Source organism: Canis lupus, chromosome 3 (genome assembly GCF_011100685.1).
Source record: "Canis lupus familiaris isolate Mischka breed German Shepherd chromosome 3, alternate assembly UU_Cfam_GSD_1.0, whole genome shotgun sequence".
Classification (NCBI taxonomy): domain Eukaryota; kingdom Metazoa; phylum Chordata; class Mammalia; order Carnivora; family Canidae; genus Canis; species Canis lupus.
The window spans coordinates 51,254,432-51,271,455 of NC_049224.1; positions in this window are offsets into that span (position 1 = coordinate 51,254,432).

The window sequence follows — 17,024 nt, forward strand, 5'->3', positions numbered from 1 at the left end:
CAGGACACTGGAAGAAGGTCAGCACAGTGAAAGCAAGCTGGACTTTGAAGATCTTGTCAGAATGCAGTCTTCATTGTAAAAGCAATGAAAAGCCATTGTCATGTATTAAGAAGAAAGTAAAATGATCCAAAATTCATGTAAAAAGGATAATTCTGGTTGCTCTTTGAAGAATAGATTGGGAGTGGTGGTCATGGGTGTTTGTAATGAAACACAGGATGTTATTTAAACCAAGGGTCAGCAAACTTCCATAAAGGACCAGATGTTAACTATTTTAGTATGTGCAGTCTATATGGCCTCTATTGTAACTAACCTACTATTGCAGCATGTAAACACCCATAGATGACACATACATTAATGCATATTGTTATATTAAAAAATATCTTATTCATAAATACAGGTAGTGGTCTGGATTTGACCTGCAAGCTGTAGTTTGCTGAGCCCCTACTCTAAACATTTAGAAATTCCTCTTTCACTCATACCAAAAGAGCATCATGGAGATGTTAATCTCAAAGTTCTGTCATGTATCTCATAGACTGATCTTAACAACTGGCAAATGCTAGGTGTTCAGTAAATATTTGTTGACAGAGTAAGCAATGCAGAAAAACATGATATTTAAGCTTGTCTAATGAGAAAAATGATTTGTTAATTCATACTTTTGGCTTGGTGTCACTAAGCCAGTTTCCTGCCTATAGCAAAGCTTATTGCAGAGTGACTAAAAGTAAGCAATATGGGTCAGTTAATTTGATGGGGAAGATATTTCAAGTTTGCCTTGACTTGTATTCCTCTTTAATAATCTATTTTTTCTTATTAATGGAGAGAGCCTACATAGAATAGACTTCATCCCTTTTTGTTTTGAAATATTTTACAGTCCCCTTTTGATGTTTGCATATAGTTAAATAACTCAAGTTCCCTTTTTTATCATCTGTTTGATATGCAAGATTTATGTAATTGTGATATTTAATTATACGATATTTGTATGTTGGATGCTGGAAGGCACTTGGATCTAAGCAATATTCCCAACACTTGGGGCACCTGGGTCGCTCAGTGGTTAAGAGTCTGTCTTCGGCTCAGGTCATGATCCTGGAATCCTGGGATTGAGTCCCACATCAGGATCCCCACTGGGAGCCTGCTTCTCCCTCTGCGTATGTCTCTGCCTCTCTCTCTGTATCTCTCATGAATGAATAAATAACAGCTTTAAAAAAAAATCTCAGCACCAAAATATTGGTAGAGCATGAAAAATATTGGTGCATTTTTTATTACTAATGAGTAGGAGGCATTTGTGTCTAAATGCCAAGACCCCATAAACAGAATAAATTAATAGATAGAAACTTGAGTTTGAAATACTCTGAACTGGGGATGATTTGGGCATTAACAGGTCTATTACCTCCTTTTCCTGAGAGAAGTCATCTGTGTGCTTATTATAGGATGAGCTGTGATGTGATGGGTGTTTGCTAATATGAAATGGGGATTGGAAAAAGTATTGCAATGTTTAGAAAAGCTTAATCTTTGTAAACCTTTCTCAAGGTTTAGTCCTTTTTAGCTTAGTTTAAGATGTCATATATGAGGCACCACATGGTCAATAAAAACTCCTAGGAATCTGCCAGCCAGGCTGTTTGTCCTCACTGTATTCCCTGACATCAGTCACCTTCTGTCCATCATAAAAACTACATTTTACATACATGTATTTATATTTATGGCAAATATTTTCTCAGTTGGTAATTTATATTTTAATTATTTATGAACGTTTCATTATGCACATTTTAAATTATGTTCAACGATAGTCCATATTTATGTCATTTTACTAAGGGTTCAGATCATACTAAATTATTGACACATGCTATTTTATTTAATCTGTAAATTACATCTAAAATACATGCAATATTCTTTTTTTTCCAGATGATGAAACTGAGGCACAGAGAGCTTTAGCATCTTGTCCAAAGTCACAACATCAACTGGTAATTTGCAGAGATGGTCTCTAAAATCCGGATAATTTTACTCCAAAGCTCACTTTGTTATATTGTTTTCTACATTTTCTTTGAGGTTTTGCCTCAAAAGTCCTGACCCATTTTAATATTAGATGATTTTCCTTTTCTTACACTTCTCTTTACTTAACTCTCCACTTCTTTTCCTTTCCTGTTTCCTCCTCCCCCTCCTTCCCTTCATTTTGTCCTTCTTCCCAAACTCCTGCCTTCTCTTTATTTCATATTTTTAAATAGCTCATGATCTGGACATTAGCAGTGCTCATTGCTATTGCTTTGGCCATGGTTTCTAGGGATTTATGTTGAGTGATGGTGTAGGGTAAGAATGCAAGGTTATTTCTTCGAACAGTTAAGCAATTATTCCTAAGGTACTTATCAAATAATCTCTCATTTTGGCAATGATTTATTGATTTACTTATTTTTTTAAGTAAACTCTGTACCCAATGTGGGGTCTGAACCCACAACCCTGAGATCAAGAGTCACATGCCCCACTGACTGAGCCAGCCAGGCATCCTGTCAATGATGTAAAATACCATCTGTATCATGTAGGAAATACACAAACTTATGGATTTTATTTCACTATTCTGTTCACTGTTATTGATGTTGCTATTCCAATGCTACGTTTTATTCTGTAATGTTTTATTACAAATACTTATCACAATAAAAAGTATTGTAAGTTAAAAAACCTATGATGTTCATATGTTCTGCCCTATGCACCTGTTCTTTATGCATTCTTTACCAGTTTTCAAAAAATGAATTGATTTCTTTATATTCTAAAGGGAATATTTGAGAAATTTGGGGCAGTATCATTATAAACTAAAAGATTTTAAAATATAGGTGGGCTCTAGTTACCCATCTTTGGACAGTGGAAGTCTAAGTTTTATCCTGGATTATTTTAAGTCAAACTTGAACAGTCTTCAATAATTTCCATATGATCTATGATCCAGACTCATTTTCCACATTTCTTCTTTCTTTCCACATTTCTTACTTCAAATCAGGAATCAGCCATATCTTCAAGAATCTTCGGTTAAACTTTTTTAAAGTAGTTCATGATGTGGGCATTAGCAGTACTCATGTCCATTGCTTTGGTCATGGTTTCTAGGTTTTTACAATGGATAAAGAAAACAGATCATAAGTTCATACTGAATTTCCATTCCAATGTAAGATTATTATCTTTGGCATTTCTGATTTGAATTTAGGTTTGATCCTTTGATGCTGAAAATCTTTGTTAGCATAGTCATTTACTTGGTGTGCATATGCACGGGCATGCACACACATACATACACACATACATACACACACTATGAGTTTTAATGTAATTTGGTCCAAAAACGCAGGCATGTATATAGTATTAAGATCAAACCAGCAAATCAAGTTGTATTAGAAAAGTAGAATTTCTATCAATTTTTGCTTCATCCTATGGAATAGAATATCACAAAATATGGTTTTCCTCCCATTTCTAGATAAAGGAAATATCTATCCATACATCCACCCATCCATCTTCCGGGAGAAACTTTCTCATGTGTTGGTTAAATATTGACATTGTCTTCTTGTTATTTTTTTTACTTAACAGTACATCACAAAGACATCATACAAAACAGCATATATCCATAAAATTTTAATTACATAGTTCATTGTGTATTCATAGTTTATTTAACTAGTCCCCCATTGATGGACATTTGAGTCAGTCTTTTACTATGACAAAATGTTATAATGAACACCTTTATGAAGTGTTTTTTTCTACCTTTGGAATGTATCACTTTTAAAAAATTCTAGGACAAAGATTGTTAGGTCAAAAAGTATATGTATATATAATTTTTCTAGATATTACCAAATTTGTTGTGCAATTTTACATTTTCTCTGGTAATCTATGAGAGTGTCTGTATCTTTGTAGTTCCAAAGATAGTGTATTTTTTCAAACTTTTGGAATGTGGCAAACTGAAAGGTGAGTAATGCTATTTCAGTATAGTTATTATTTTTTATGCTTTTTACTATGAGTGCCAGTAAACATCTTTGCATATGTTGACAAATGAATACAATTACAGGAACATACGTTCCTGTAAATTGATGATTTTATGTGATTTTCTCATTTGTCTAGAGGGGTTTTTAAATTATTATTTAGAAATACTTTTATTATTAAGATTCACTGTAATTTGTAAATAAGCGGCAAACTGTTTTGGTACTTGAGAAATTATATTTTATCTCATTTTATATGATCTATAAATTTATATATGATCTATTATTTTATATTATTTAAAATTATAGTTTTCCCCTATTGATTATGAATTTTTAACTGTTAGGTAAATCATCCCTATTTCCAGATTATAAAATAATTAATCTATGTTTTGTTCCTGTCTTCAAGGTTTTATTTTCCACATTTAAATCTCTCATATTGATTGCTTTTTTTTTTTTGGTATGTGGTGTGAGGAATAAATGAATTTTTAATTTTCCACTTGGTTATTCATATAACCCATTTCTGGTCATCAAGAAGTTCATCTCTCCCCCACTGGTAGGAAATGTTATAATATTACATATTAAATTTTCATATGTAAGTGAGTCTATTTCTGGCTCTATTCACACTGTTCTCAATTATAGAGTCTTTGCAATTTTTTTTTTGGCTCTTGCAAATGAACTTTGTAATTAACTTGTCTGGGTCCAGTAAAAAAAGATACAATTATTTGTTATTTGGAGTCTTATTATATTTACATATTAACTTATGGATAATATATTTTTAATGATGTTGAATGTTCCTTCCAAGAACATGGTATGTCTTTCAATTTGTTCAAATTTACTTTTCTGTCTTTCAGAGTGTTTTATAATTTTCCTCATAATATTTTTGTGCATTTTTCTTAATTTTTATTTTCTCTTTTTGCTATTATAATTAGAGTCTACACTTTTAATGTATCTTCCAGATAGTTTTGTTTGTATGTTTCAAGTTTCCATCTTTTGTGCATGGATATTTCAAGCTGCAAATGTGTTACTAAGCTTTTCATAGATTGGCTTTCCAGATAATCATTTCATCATCAAATAAAAATAACTTTACTTCTTCCTTTTCCATTCTTAAGGCTTTAGTTGCATTCCTGTTTAATTCCATTGCTAAAGCCTCCAACACAATGATGAGTATAGCTTGCACCTTTATCTTCTCCCCAATTTTAGTAGTAAAAACATTATTTTTCCACATTAAAAATGATGTAGAATTTGGGGCTGGATGGTTTGACTCATTAAACTTTTTATTATTTTGATATGTTACAAAAAATGTGTATTGAAACTACTGATCTATAGGGACTCTTTTAGGGAAAATAGGCAACTTAATAATATTAAATATTTGCTTGCTCTTTAGGGGATTTTTGTGGTTTTCTTTGTAAGATAGGGTCCTTTGCTTTGTCCATTGGCACACCTCAAGGCCACTGACTCATGCCTCACACAATACAGGTGCTAAGCAACTATTTGACAAAAGAAAGAAGAAATGAATAGACACATTTTTTTGTATATTTAAAAAAGCGTTTACACTGTGGCCTGCTTTTAATGGGATTTTTTTTTATGCTTTCACATTCTTGCATATATATAAATACACACACTCATGCTGTTACCTTAAAAAAATCTTTGAAATATAATTGATATATAATAAAAGTTATCTATATAAAATATACAATTCAGTGATTTTAGTTTATTTACAGAATTGTGCGACTATTACCATTACCTAAGTTTGGAATATTTTCATCACCCCAAAAGGAAAACACATACCCATCAGCAGCTACTCCCTTCTTGAAAACTAGTAATCTACTTTCTCTATAGTCTTGCCTTTTGTAGATATTTCATATAAATAGAATAAACAACACATGGTCTTTTGTCACCAGCTTTTTTCACTTGTGTATGGTTTTCAAGGCTCCATGTTGTAATATGATGTATCAGTACTTCATGCCTTTTTTATTGCTTAATAACATTCCAGTACATGACTATAACACCATGATTTATCAATCCATCCAGTTAATGGACATTTGGAGTATTTTCACTTTTTTGACTATTATACATAATGCTGCTAAGAACATTCATGGGCAGGTTTATTTACACATGTCTTCAATTCTCTTGGGTATATACCTAGGACTGGACCTGTGGACCATATGGTAACTCTGCTTTTGGTAGTTTTGAGAAACTGCCAAACTATTTTTTGAAAGTGGCTGAACCATTTTACATTCCTACCAGCAATGTATAAGGGCTACAATTTCTCCACATTCTTGTCAACAGTAGTTATCATCTGTCTTTTTGATTATAGTCATCTCAGTAGAGTTGAAATGGTATAACATGGGGGTTTTGATTTGCATTCCCCTAATGGTTAATTACATTGAGCATCTTTACATCTTTTTTTTTTTTTTTTGCCACTTGCCTATCTTCTATAAATAAATGTCTATTCAAAATCTTTTCTAAAAATATTTTATTTATTTATTTGAGACAGAGAGAGAGCATGCAGGATGGGGGCAGGAGAAGAAGGATAGGGAGAACCAGGCTCCCCACTGAGCAGGGAGCCCAATGCTGGGCTAGATCCCAGGACTCTGAGACCCTGACCTGAGCCAAAGGCAGATGTTTAACTGACTGAGCCATCTAGGCACCCCTAATCAAAATCCTATGTCCTTTTATTTTCCTTTCCATTATTGAATTGTAAAAGTTTTTTACATATTCTAGATACCCATCTCTCATTAGACATATAATTTGCAAATATTTTCTCATTCTGTAGGTTATTTTTTATTTTATTAGGGAGACTCTTCACAACATACACATTTTTAATTTTATGAAGTCTAAATTGTCTGTTTCTTCTTAGATTCCTTATGTTTTGGTGTCATATCTAAGAAGGATTTGTACAATCCAAGGTCAGGGCTATTTTTTATTTCAAAGAGTTTTATAGTTTTGGCTCTTACTTTTAGGCCTATGATCCATTTTCAAGTTTGTCTTTGCATGTAGTATAAGAAACAGGTCCTGCTTCATTTCTTATACCTGAATACCCACTTATGCTAACATCATTAGTTGGAAAAACTGTTCTTCCCCCCACCACCCTGAATTGCCTTGGCACCCTTGTCAAAAGCCATTTGACTATAAATAGAAGAGTTTATTTCTAGACTCTCAATTGTGTACTTTTGATTTATATATCTATGTTTATACCACTATCACATTGTCTTGATTACTGAAGCTATAAGTTAAGAAATTGGGAAGTCTGAATGCTCTAACTTAATTTTGTTTTTTGTTTTTGTTTTCAAGATTGTGTTGGTTATTCTGGCTCCTTGCTCTTGAATAAATAGTTTGAGACCAGCCAATGTTCCAAATTCTATCATTTGCCTTATTAGAACTTTTAGTTGTTTCATTCCGTTTTATCAAGAGATCAATTTTGAATTTTCCTTCATCTCTACTGCTTCTTCAAACTCTCTGTGATCCTCCCCACTCATTTCCATCACTAAAATTGCAGATCAATGTCAAATAATAGTAACGATGGCATGAATCCTTATATCATTCCTGACTTCAATGAGAATTATTTTAAAGGCTTACTGTTAATTATGATGTTGGCTATTAATTTTCAATAGCGTCCTCAATCAAATTCTTCCTACATCATTAAGACCTTTTGATCAGAAATAAATATGGGTTTTCTCAAATTCCACAGTCTTCATTTTCTTGTCTATGGAACAAGGGGATTGAAATTAGATGGATCACAGAGTCCAGTCAAAAATGCAAACTTTGGAGTTAGACACTACTGGGTTTCTTTCCAGTTTTCCTAACTAGCTCTGACATAACTGAATCCATTAGTTAATATTTCCAAATGTAAATCCTTCATTGACAAAAAAGTTTGACAAATCATACTTAGCTTGGAGTATGTTAAGGATTAGAGGTAACATATACAAAGTACCTGGCATAACAATAAACAACCAGGAGATGATAACTTTTTTTGTTTTATAACTATAAGTTCTTTCTAGCTTTAAAATGCTCTGGAGTGCTCTGCATGTAACTTTTCACAAGATTCAATTACATCAGAAACAGAACAGCCAAGTAATTTTATCTTAATTTAAAGGGAGTGCAGGTTCAAACTTCAAGTTGTTAAAAAGCAGACTAAATTTTCCCAGACAGATCCCTGATGGTTTACTTGTGGCATCTAAATCTGCCACCTCTACATGCACACACACACACACACAAACTCAACAATGGAATTGAGGTACTTTTTTGTATCCTATTCACACAACCACGCATCAAAACTGGTTGACTGTTCCACAAAGATTCAGAGAGATCTTAGAGATGTAAGGCATATCAGCAGGCAGCTAATTCAATCTCAGAAACAAAGCATCACTGTTCTGTGGCCTCATCATGGTATGGTCTATCATGCCATTTATCACACCCTTTCACTAATGCACCTTTTAAGGTAATTAACAATCTCTTACCATGAATTTAATGGCCTGTGCTCATGTTGTGGATCAAGCACTGTGTGATATTCAAACCAGTATTTGATTTCTAGTAAGTATGGATGAATGCATGAATAAATATGTAGTTGAATGGATAAAATAATGGATGAACCAATAAATTAATTAGCAAACTAATCAGCTACCTTTGTGCTTTTCCCATTCCACTTCCATTTACTAGGATTAAATATATAGAAAAAATTATTTATGTGCAATCACATAAATAGGCATCACATGTTTCCCTGCAAGACCTGCTCTATCACTGATATCATTTCTAAGCACCCCCTGTTAATTAATTGATTAGTGAGTTGAGCTAAGTCAATCTGGTGTTGCTGTGCTTGGAAGAATATCAAAAGACTGAAACACTAAGCACTCCAGGTATATATGTTTAGTGTGGATTCCAGATTTTTTTCTAGAATTTGTAGCTCACTAATCCATTTTGAACAACTAGTTCATGAGAGGAACAGTATGGAAGACTCTTTTAGTGTTACAGGAGAAAGAATTCTTCGAGACTTACTGCTCATTTTTCTTTTTTTTTTCCCCAGACACCTGAGTACCCTGAAATCCCACCACAGGTTGTCCTAAGACATGTTTATCAGCACGTTTACAGAGCTTCTAATTAATTCTTTGTAATTGCATAGTATTTTCTGCCTCTGTTTCTCTCTGCTGTCCCAGCCTTGGAAACAAGATGTTCCACCTCTGGAGACTGCCCTGGTAAAAGCCTATTAATAAATAATTAAGTTTGGAGACTCCTGCAGTGGTGAGTCATGACTTGGAGAGCATGTGGAAGTTGTCTCCATGGTAACGTACCAACAGGAACTGAACTGCTCTATTTCTCTTTTCATAAATGTGGAGAGAGTAGGGGCAAAAGCATAGATTAAAAAGAGATTTATTTTTGTATTTTTTTTTCTTTTTAATTTTCTTTTCAAAAAATGTGTGATTGAATTTAGAATTCAAGAAAGGTTATGTTTATGACAAATGAAGCATGATCTGTAACTGAATACAAAACCTTCCACTACTTCCCCTCCCCATCTCCAGCCCACCTCTTCTCTCCAGCAGCCACAACTGGCTCATCCCGGCCTTATCAGGCTATGCCTACTCCTCTTTGCAGCGAAGGTGGTACTGAATGTCCACTGCTCACCCTGCCCTGGGCTTCTTCTTACAAGTTTACTCACTTCTCTGTCTTTTCCCTATTAGCTTATTCTGTAGTTTAAACTAACATTCTGTAGAATAGAAAGAACATGGGTTTTGGAGTAATGCAGGTCTAGAGTCCAGTTCCAGCCTCCTCTATTCATTAACTATGTCACTTAGGAAAGTCATGGGACCTCTCCCCATCCCTAAAAATTCCCTTCCTTGTAGGGTTGGAGTGGATTTAAAGGAGGTAGCACAAAGTAGGGGTAAGAGAATAGATTTTTGCATCAGATTGTCTGGATTTGAATCTTATCTTTGCCTTTTACTCATTTTCTCTTTTAGGGTAATTTACTTAATTTCTCTAAGTCCCAATTTCTTATCTGAAAAGTTGAGCAAGCAATCATCTACTTCCTAGATTTATTTGGAATAGTAATTTACAGGAGGTATAGAAAAGCCTTTGGCAGGGCACCTGGGTGGCCAGTGGGTTAGACATCTGCCTTTGGCTCAGGTTATGATCTCAGAGTCCTGGAAGAGAGCACCAAGTTAGGCCCCAGCTTGGCAGGGAGTCTGCTTTTCCCTTTCCCTTTGCCCCTCCCCCTCTGCTCATTCTCCCTCTCTCTCTCTCAAATAAATAAATAATCTTTAAAATAAAAATAAAAAATAAAAGCCCTTGGCTTGTATACAATACAATTATTAATTTTAATAAGAAGGTGTTTGGCAAAGAAATTATTAACTAAACTATTATAATGATGAGTTATTTTGTGAGATAATGGAAACATGATATAATGACCTAACAATGCTTCCTAAATAGGTGTGGATTGGCAGCATGAACACATAATAGGAGTCATTGACCTCTTGTGTCCTTACCCAGATTGACACTTCACTCTGCATCAGATAAAACTTTTGACTTTTTGACCATGTCTGAGCCTACACTTCTCCTTTGCAGAATCATGATCCGAGGCAATATTATCTCAGCATTGAGATCTTCTGTTCTGGATATTTCCCACTCTCCTCTTCCTGACTTTCTGCTGTGTCTCAGGAGTCTGACACTTGCAGTTTACACCTCTAGAGCTCGTTTTCAGATAGCTTCCAGGCGTATGAAGCCAATAGGAAGGACACAGTGAGAGCCACACAAGTACACAATGGAACGAGGACTAGATGTGGAATCCAGAGAATTCATTGGGCTCTCTCTCTTCATTTTCCCAACTCCAACATGGAAAACTGTGACAGCTCAGTAAACACTGAGTAAGTGAGAATTTAGATCTCTCAATGTTTATGTTATGGACCATTCTAGCAAGTAAAGAACCTAATGCCAGAGGATGGTAAGGGGAGAAAGTGGCCAGCAGACAAGGAAAGTTGTGAATACCTAACCATAACAACTATGCATATTTTATGTTACTCAATTTTTTCCCACTTTCCCCTCCTACCTTAGATAAAGTATTCAAGAAGGAGCTACCATTATAATTTAAGTTCCAGATCGATATGCAGCAGAACTGACATCATCCTCTGGCAGTGTGGTGCTAATGAGATTTTTTTTCTCTCCTCTATTTGGGGAATGAGTATTTCTTTATTTCATGAAAAGCAAGAATGAAAGCTGAATGGCAAAAAGGGGAGACCATGCAGGTTATTGTTCACTTATTCTATCTCACAGATCTCCAGGGCTATATTCTTCTTTCTTGCCCTGCTCTGCCCCCTGAAAGCTGATACCTATAAACTCCTTGCTACCTGCTTCAGGTTGGGTTTGGTCAAGGAGAGGATTGGTGAGAGACTGAAGGGTAGGAGGAAAAAAACTGGAAGGAAGAGAGCTTGGGTTATCTTTTCCCTGCTCCTTCTCTATCTCGGTGTCTGTGGCAGCTGCCCCAGCCTTGCATGACTACAGTTGGGCCAGCGTGACTTTACCATAACTACCGTTCCACTGGGCTCCTGTGACAGGACTCCCTCCCTGACTCCTCTTCAGCCACAGCATTGTTAATGGCTCCCCACTGCTATATCTCTGGGTGTCTCACCATCCCTGCTTGTACTCTTAACCCTGACAATTCCCCAGTTTCACTGAAGATCTCTTCAGTGAAATCTCATTTGAACCAAATTCTGCTTCTTACCAGGATGTCACTCACATAATATTCCACATGGAACCTGCTCCCAGACACAGTTCCTGAGTCAATACCTTTCATCTCCGTATTGCCTACACATAGGAGGCCCTCCATAAAGGTTTGCTTAAATCAAAGGAGAGTTTGGAATTAGAGTCCTTTAGAATTACCTAGAAGGAGATCAGTCACAGCACCGACACAATTCAGAGCAACCATGACTCCCTTTTGCTATTAATAGCTGCAGATAAATTTGGGAATCTTGGTCTCAATAGATAATGGTGAGTGGTGCCTTAGGAAGCAGACTTCAAGATAATTCTGGAGTAAAGAAATAGCTGCCTATGGATTATGAAAAGTCTTTCCAAGAATATTGGAAATAATGTCTCAAGATCCACTGGAACCATGGCCCCATAAGCAATGAGAATTCCCACCATACAACTCCTCAGCCCCATCCTAGAATCAACGCAACAGGCTCTTCACAGGCAAATTCTCTGCAGGCTATTCTCTTACCCCTTCTATGAGATAGGAGTTTTATAACCACAGCTAATTTTCTCTTCTGCCCTCTAGACACCATTTTCCATTGTGTTAGTATCTGCAAATCCTACAGGAGAGAACAATTAAAAAAAAAAAAAAAAAGAACAAGCTGTAAGATCCCTGTTTTTTTCCTTTCAATCTCCAAGAATATTTCATTTCCTGCTTTGGGAAGCAACCTCTTGTCTCTTCCTGCCATCTGGACTTTATAGTTTATCACTTCGGTTTTAGAAACTTATCAAGTTCCCATGTTCTCTGTTGGGTGGTTTTAACCCAAGTGATCTGTTTCTTTATTCTCCATGTCTGCAGTCTCATGTAATGCATTCTCCTGCCTTGGCATTATCTGTGATCTCTGACTTCTTCTGTTGGCTTTCCATCCTTGTTTGCCACTGTGTACTTTATAAACATCTTGACTGATGGATTTCACTTAAAGTAAGGTGATTTTACCCCAAATGAATGTTTAGAAAGCAGCAGATTGAAATTTTAGTTCTCTGAAATGCAGTGGATGTAAATCTGATTAATTGTCTCACGGACTCTGGGAACATCCGGGGATCTCATTTCCTGCATAAGTCACTGGAGCTTTCACATTAACTTTTGGCAGGTAATATGGTTGGGCCCAGTCATTCATCACCAATAACAGCACTGAAAACATATCAGGTTTGAAATTTTTGACAAGTAGATTGGGTTCTGCTTTCCAGTAAAGCAAATTTCAGTAACCCAGCTTTTTTTTTTTTTACTCTTCCCTTTATCCCAGAAAGGTTTCCACATGTTAACATGTTAACATGGGGTATACAAGGGGTTCTTCTTCTTCTGTCATTTTTCCAAGAAAGAAGCAAGACCATGTGGCTGAGGAGTTTTTATCTGGACAATATGCAATTTCAAGAAAATACTTCCATGCTATGCCACCATATTTTGGTTCTCCTAAGATTTATTGAGTTTATCTCAATAACAGAGGCAGGCATTATAGGGGTTTTGTGACTAAAAGCAGGGAAAACAAATGTCTACATAAATATTTGTATACTCATATTTATAGCAGCTTTATGTATACCAGCCAAAATCTGGAAACACCCCAATGCCCATCAACAGGTAAACATATAAACAAATTGTGGTTATATCTATATGATAAGATGCTACTCAGGAATAAAAATGAATTAACTACTGATACACACAACAACATGTATGCATCTCAAAATAATTATGCTAAATTAGAGCAACCAGATAAAAAAGGATACATCGTGTATGGTTCCATTTATATAACATTCTTTAAAAATGCAAATGAGTCCATAGAATCTCAGAAAGCAGATTGGTGGTTGCTGAGGGATGTATCTGGGGGACAGAATACAGATGGAGAAGGGCAGGTAGGAAGGACTTCAAAGGAGCACAAAGCTTTGGGGACTGAAGGATATACATTCATTATCTTAATTGTAGTAATGTCCATATATGCATAAATGCATGTTCTTGTGTATGTACATATGTCCCAGTGTATACATGTATGTTCATGTATGTGCATTTATATTCATTTGTTCATATGTTTATTGTTCTTGTGTAAGTACATCTGTTCATGTGTATGTGTGTATATTCATGTGCATGTGTATTTGTGTTATTTACATGTGATCATGTGTTTGTGTGTTCATGAGTGCATCTATTTGTATGTGTGCTGTGTGCACACATGTTGACATGTATGTACATATGCCAAGACTTAGCAAATTGTATACTTTGAAGAAATTGTTTATTGAATATCAATTAATTCTCAATTATAAATAAAAACAAGGATCTGGAGTTGGACTGCCTAGGTTCAGATTTTAGCTCCCACAATTCCTGAGTTGCGTGATGCTGGCAATTTACCAATCTTTATATTGTTTCTTTAATTGCACAAAGGGAAAAAGATTAATCTATCTTATAAGGTTATCATGAATGTTCAATTCATTGATCATGTGAAGCACTTAAAACAACATTCAGAACATAGTAAGTACTCAAAAGTGTTAGTTACGATCATGTTTATTAAGTGTCTCGCACCATGGCTGGCAATTTATATACATCATCCCATTTGAGCCTCCCAATAATCTGGTGAAGTGCTCAGGCTCATCACACAGAGCTGGGTCTGATGTACCATGTCACATAGCTAATGATAAAGCTGTAATTACTAATCTCCCATCTAACTCCAAAACACTCAATCTTCTCTCCCAATCAGCCACAAGTCCAGCCCAAAGCCCAGAGCAGTCCTTGTAATGCAATCTCTGCATTTTCGGTATAACCTCAGGAAAATGAAAGTGACTTGTTGAGGGTTCTGCTCCATGTTCCCCATTGTGGGGGCTGTGAATTTCTGGGCCATCTGCCAAAAGACTTCCTAGCCCTGGGTATAGGTACTTCTTGCTCCCTGCAGGTTTCTCGGTGGGGACCCAATCTAACTGGGTGCTCTAAGATTTCCATGTCTTCAAACAAGGTCTTTCTTTCTTTCTTTCTTCTTTCTTTCTTTCTTTCTTTCTTTCTTTCTTTCTTTCTTTCTTTCTTTCTTTCTTTCTTTCTTTCTTTCTTCTCTTTTTCTCCTTCCTTCCTTTCTTCCTTCCTTCCTTCCCTTCATTTTTAAAAAATTTTCCCTTCTACTTATTTATTTATAGAAATGTGCACTCAGATGAAGAGAATTAGTGTGAGGCAAAGGTCTGGGGAATAAGAAGAACTGATTAGGGCTATTTCCTGGGCAACAGTCCACAGAACCTCAGCCTTACCCTCTATACTTGTCTGCCCCCGACCTGCTTGCAGGCAGGAGGTAGCATGATGAGAAGAGGTGAAAAAGCACTGAACAAAGAAGGAGGGCAACAGGAGGTAGGATCATGTCCCCTCATTTACTATCCTCCTGACCCCAGACAGGTCTCTACATTTCCCTGAGACAGAACATTCTGTAAAACAGCTATCCTAACCCTGCTTTGAACAGCACTTCCCGGATCCATACCGTATGCTTGCCTGCCTCATCACATCTGTTTCTTATAACAAGGTAAGTGCTGTTGTGTTCATTCCTGGAAACAGAGGTTTAGAGAGGTTCTGTAATTCCTTTTAAAGGTAGTTAGCTGTGAAATAATGGATAAAACCTTGCACATGAGGCCACCTACCTCACAGAACTGATGTGAGAATCAAGAAAGATATCAAATACAGAGAATATTATATAAATTGCAAATCAGTAGTTAATAGAAAGATTTGGAGAGTCACTGAGACACAGAATGGAAAACACTGACCTTGGAAGAGGCTTCCCTATTCTTATTCTCTGTAACTAAATTGCTGTGTTTTTGACAAGTTATTTAACTTCTATAGGACTCAGTTTCCTCATCTGTAGAATGAAATGTTTTTCCCCTGAGTGATCACTAATATCTAATGACTTTTCTAAATAATCAAACTCTTTTCTTATGGGCACTTGAATCATCTCTATCCCACTAAGTGCCATAGATTCCTTTCGAGAAATGGATTGGAAAGAAAAAAAGAAAGAAGATGTACATGGGTTGGGGGGGTAAAATTCAAATAAAGGATCTCAGAAGACATTAGGTCTATATAATAGCCCATCATATTTTAAGATTTCATTTTCTCTTTATCATGCTGAATAAGCTCAATTACTGTGAGCACTCTTCACAATTCTTAATGTCCAGAGATTTCATAATTCCCATTGCGAAGCACTGAATGTTCTCAAATTTCTTGAAGTATGTTTTTTTGGTAAAAGAGGAACTCGCCATCTCAAATGACAAGCTGATGAAGATGATTTGCCCATCCCAAGCTAAGACCCAAGTTTTTATAGGCAGAACTGGAGGAAGATGGGATGAGATGACAATCGTTAATATAATTATCATAAGTAGAAAAACCCCAACTTCAACCAGACTTTTTGTCATCTAAGTCCTTCAATTAACCCATTTACTGAAATAATTTAGATGATTTGCCAACCAGTTCCCTTTTGAGAGTTTTATAACCCTGGCATCAGGAGGTAGGGTTAGGGGGTAGAATCCATAACTTTCTCAATTTATTCAAAAGCATTTTAAGATTGTGGAATATCATTGTATCCGTATTATCCTGGAACTGGTATCCCCAGGCTACAGCCCACAGGACAGATCCAGCCTTTTTGTAAGCAAAGTTTTATTGGGACCCAATCATTTGTTTGCATATCCTTTAGAGCAGCTTTTGCATTATAATGGCAGAGTTAAGTAGAGTTGAGTAGTAGATTTTTGCATTATTGTGGTAAGGCTGAGTAATAGTTGGCAGAAACCACATGGCTACAAAGCCTCTCATATTTACCAACTGGCCCCTTACAAGAAAAGTTGCCCACCCTACTCCTAGAGGATAGAATAATCATTCTAGTAATAAACTTTAAGGCAAACACTAAAGATTTACTGGGTTGACAAAATACAGGTAGATTTATTCTTACTACCTTCTGTAGTCTGGGACACATTGTTCTTTTAAATTAAACTGAGAGGGGTACCTGGTGGCTCAGTTGGTTAAACATCCAATTCTTGATTTCAGATCAGGTCATGATCTCAGGGTCCTGGGATCAAGCAAGGCTACTAGCTCCATGGTCAGCGGGGAGTCTGCTTGCGGACTTTCTCTCTCCTTTTACCCCTCCCCGTCACTGCTTCTGCTCTCCAAAATAAATAACCAAATTTTTAACAAAATAAATTAAACCAAGAAAGTGAATTCCTAATGTAAAACTCAATCATCTTAAGCCAGCAAAAATAACTCATCATCTCAGATTTCTGCAATATGATTACATTTGCCAAGTGTCTTTGCCTCCACAGTCATTACATCCTCACTGAAATCCCATCAAATAGATATCATATAGACAAGAAGGTATTGTTTATTTTATTCAACTCTTATAAATGAGTTCAATAAAA